Below are 4776 nucleotides of genomic sequence, written 5' to 3'. Positions count from 1 at the left end.
GTGCCAGAGAAGGCCAGAACTGAGTAGAGTTACAAATGGTTCTGAGCTGTCTTGTGGGTTTTGAGAACCAAACCTGGGCTCACTCGCAGAGCAGCCGGTGGTCTTGTCTGTTGAGCCATCTCTCCACTCTCCTGGCTTTCAATGGATTGAGAAACATTTCAGATTTTTTAAAAGAGAAACACTCTGGGTTCCTAGTTAACTGGTGGCACACACCTGCAGTCCTAGCTCTCTGGAAGTGGAGGCAGGAGGATCAGAAATTTAAGGTCATCCTCAGATTACAGCCTGGGTTACATGAAACCATGCCTTAAAAACTAACAATAAAAAGAGAAAAAGAAAAGAAGAAAAGGAGAGGAAAGGAAGAGGCAGTGCTGCCGTGTGCCATCTGCTGCTGAGGTGCAGGAATCTCAGTGCTCACTGCCCTCACTGGGTGCCTCTCACAGGACAATATATACACGCTACCACATCCAACCTGGTCTACACAGGCAGCTCCAGGCTAGCCAGGGCTACGTGGTAAGACTCTGTATTAAACAAAACAGGATAAGAAACATCACCTCCTCCTGGGGCCTGCCAGCTTTGAAAAGTCCCTAATGTGTGAGTGGCGTTGTACAGTGCTGAAGTCACAAGTTTAGGCTTCTGCATGGACAGGCGGTCACCCAAGGCTTGTAGGCTGCAGCGCCATGGGCTCTCCTGAATTGAACACAGAGGAGACTGCTCCTCAGGGGAAGACAGGCTGCTCCGCTGAGGAGACAGGCTGTGGTGGTGATGTGTGGTGTGTACGCGTCCAGCCCCAAAGTCACCCACTGTGATCCAGGGTGTCCTCAAGCTGGTGAGTCCATCTCAGGGGAACTCTTTCCAGAACCTACCAACTGACGGACGAAGTGAAAGACCCACCCCATGAGTCTTAACTCAGAGTTGCAACAGGCTTGAACGAGCCCAGGCACGCCCAGATACCTAGGGCCGAGTCACCGTGAAAACTAACAGACCATAAAAGGAAAGGAATGCAGAACAGACCAGGAGTACCACTCACAGGCCACCTGGCAGGAAGAGATAAGCCCCCAGCCCCCGACATCCAGGATGCCCCAAACCTGCCAATGTGTGTAGCTATACCTTATTACCTCATCATGTGAAATAGCCAATCATATGTGAACATGTCTATGTGCCTCGTTTGAATCCACCAATCCCCGTAACTATGCATCTGCTTCTGTACGCCCGCTTCTGCTTCCCCAATCCCTATAAAAGCCCCATGCTGGAGCTGCTGGGTGCGCAAGTCCTCCGAAGAGACTGTGTGCCCGCAGGTACCTGTGTTTTCCAATAAACCCTCTTGCTGATTGCATCCGAGTGGACTCGGCTCGGTCATTGGGCGCTTGGGACTCCTCCTGAGGGAAAGGTCCTCTCTGGGGGTCTTTCATTATGGGGGCTCGTCCGGGATTTGGAGACCCTCCGCCCAGAGATCACCGACCACCCACCGGGAGGTAAGCCGGCCGGCGTTTGTCTTGTCTGTTGTGTCTTGTCCTGTGAACGATCGATCAATAGGCTCAGATCTGGGGACTATCTGGGCGGGCCAGAGAAGGAGCTGACGAGCTCGGACTTCTCCCCCGCAGCCCTGGAAGACGTTCCAAGGGTGGTTGGAGGAGAGGGAGATCCGGATCCGTGGCACCTCCGTCCGTTTTCGGAGGGATCCGCACCCTTGATGACTCCGTCTGAATTTTTGGTTTCAGTTTGGTACCGAAGCTGCGCGGCGCGTCTGCTTGTTACTTGTTTGACTGTTGGAATTGTTTGTCTTCTTTGTGACCTGACTGTGGTTTTCTGGACGTGTTGTGTCTGTTAGTGTCTTTTTGACTTTTGTTTCGTGTTTGAATTTGGACTGACGACTGTGTTTAAAATCTTGGACCGACGACTGTGTTTGAAATCATGAAACTGTTTGCTTTGTTCGTCGAAGAGTTTTACTTGGTCCCCTTAACGCTTAGTGAGTAAGAAACTTAATTTTGTAGACCCCGCTCTAGTGGCAGTGTGTTGGTTGATAGCCAAAGTTAATTTTTAAAACATAGTGTTTTGGGGGTTGGGGATTTAGCTCAGTGGTAGAGCTCTTGCCTAGCAAGCGCAAGGCCCTGGGTTCGGTCCCCAGCTCTGAAAAAAGGAAAGAAAAACAAAACAAAAACATATAGTGTTTTATCTGTGCTTATGCTCGCAGCCAGCTGTGATGAACTGGGAAAGATTTAAATTTTCCTTGGGAGTAAGGAATCTTAAAGGCGGAGTTTCAGCCGGTATGGCACTTAGTGCATAGCTGCCTAAAAGATCAGAAATGCTGTTAACAGGCTATAAAAAAAGGACAGGCTGTGTTAGAAATGCTACAGGAAGAATGATCTAAAAAGGCTGAGAGCTAAGTGGGGCTATAAGGAAAACAAGAACAGGAAAGGAATTTCTGACATTTGCTCACAGTAGGAGAGCGCTCATTTAGAGAAGTTCTTTAAGGAAGCCTGCCTTATCTGCTGTCCTTATTCCAAGGGAGGAGTCAGTCTCCAACATTAAATTACTTTTCTCACTGATCATCATTAACATGGAGAGTGCCTTTGGTCCTATCCCCACAGCAGCCAGTTCCTGCCCCTATGGTTAAAATGCCCCAGGTTGGGGGACAAAAAGAGCCCCTAAAATAGTTTCAAAGAATCTACAACTGTGAAGAACTTTGTTTTGCCAGTCAGGATTAATGTTTTCTTTTCCATGGGCCTATAGCCCACTGAGACAGTTTGGTAAAGGGCTGTTACTAAAGTCCTGAAAGCCCCAGGTGAACTGGTTACAATTCTTTTGTCAGCTGCTTAGTATCTAGCACCCAGGTTCTAACCATCTCTCCATCCTTTTGTTATTAGTTGTTACTAGAAGCCTAGTGTCATTTGGAGGCTGGTTCTCTTGAGAGGCAAAGCCACCAAGCTGACACTGAAGGGAGGTAGGTACTCCTTAAGGGAAAATCTAAGCCCAGAGAGACAGCCGGTAACAGCTAGGCTGCCTCTCTGCTCGCCTTTCTGTTTCATAGACAAAGCTTGTGCTTATATTTACAGTGGCCTTTTTGTCCAAAAAAAGGCCTCCTGGTTTAGCTGTGTGACTAAATGCTATTTGTCCTCTTCAGTGGACCTCTCTCCTCTAGATTCCCTTCTTGTTTTCTCACCATCCCACGTGAGATGCTTGTTAGTAACTGTTACAGATCTTCTTTACCACTGAGGAAAGACAGAATCCTGCTAGAGGCCAGAAAGAATGTTCCAGACATGGATGGAAGGCTCCTGACTGTTGACTTCAATGCCCCTGAAGGTAGGGAGTGCTCCAGGTCTGCCCCCAGGCTCCGAGGGTGGGTCTCCTAGGGGCTGGAAAATGCCCCACCAATCTGGCTAAGATAAGGAAAGGATATGAAGAGAAAGTTACAGAAACTTGAAGGGTAAAGCTAAGTCACTGAGAGAGTTATTGTAAGTTGCAGAGAAAATAAGTTGATGCGTGGTTCAGGGTCTGTGCAGAAAAGTGGACAGCACCTAATAGCTGTAGAAGAAGATGCAGAGAGACTGAAAAAAAAAAGAAAGAAAGAAAGAAAGAAAGAAAGAAAGACAGGAAGAAAGAGGATAAAAAGAGCAGGAAGCTAGGGAAGAAAAGAGACAAAAAGAAGAGGAAATTAGAGAGCTAAAGAGAGATAGAAGACAAGAGAGGAACATATACTGGCCACAGTAGTTAGGGAACCTAGGAAGATAGTACCTGGCAACAGAAGAGAATTCCTGGCTAAAGATCAGTGTGCCTAATACGAAGAAAAAGGACATTGGGTCAGGGACTGCCCCAGAAAGAACAAGAGGGGACACTGGAGAGCCTCTTGGTGCTGGCTATGCACAGAGATAGAAGGGAAGCCCGCCCAGTTGTTTTGTGGAGACAGGGACCCAATGCTCTGTGCTCCTATGCCCCCCAGTGGGCCAATATCCAAAGACCTTGAGTGCAAGGGGCTACTGGCAACGAACAATATTTATGGACTGCCCGAAGAACAGTGGACCTTGGCGTGGGCCGGGTAACCCACTAGTACATGGTCATCCCTGACTGCCCCTATCCCTTGCTCATGAGAAATTTGCTGTCCAGAATGGCTTGTGTGGGCTGAAATGGCTGGGTGAGGCCATGTGTATGCATATCTGCAGACTGTGTATGTGGAGCTTAAGACCTATCTCAGTGCACCAGTACCTGATACTGGGAGATGTGTGACTTAGTCCTGATCTGCCTGGAACACATCACTCCTGCCAGCCGGGCACTAACAATTATCACCCAATCCAGGACTTAAACTGTGATAGAGTGGCTGATGTTCTGCCTTTGAATAGAGTGTCCCAAAAGATGGGACCACTGGTCAGCTGCCATGGACTAGATTCTCCACCGGTTGGGGACAATCTGGTCACTTTGCTGCCCAATCCGGACCTGGAGCCACCACAGCACAAGTGTCAAGTACTGGCAGAAGCCCATGGGTGGAGGAAAGACCTCTGCGACTGGCTGATTGACCCCTGCTGAAAGCCGAGGACCTTGTCCACAGACGGGAACAGTTCTCTTCATGAATGAAGGTCAGAGACAAGTGGGTGCTGCCATGGTGGACAACACAATGTCATCTGGGATGGCTCAACCCCCCAGTACATCAGCGCTGCAGATGCCTTTGCCATCTCTTGGATGCCCTGATGAAGCCAACAACTGTGAGTACTATTCATTGCTCAGGATATCAGGAGGGAAGAGATTCAGTGACATGGGGCAATAACGAAGCAGATCAAGTGGCTC

Source organism: Rattus norvegicus, chromosome 15, assembly GCF_036323735.1.
Source record: "Rattus norvegicus strain BN/NHsdMcwi chromosome 15, GRCr8, whole genome shotgun sequence".
Lineage (NCBI taxonomy): Eukaryota > Metazoa > Chordata > Mammalia > Rodentia > Muridae > Rattus > Rattus norvegicus.
Note: the sequence above shows the minus strand (reverse complement) of the source record.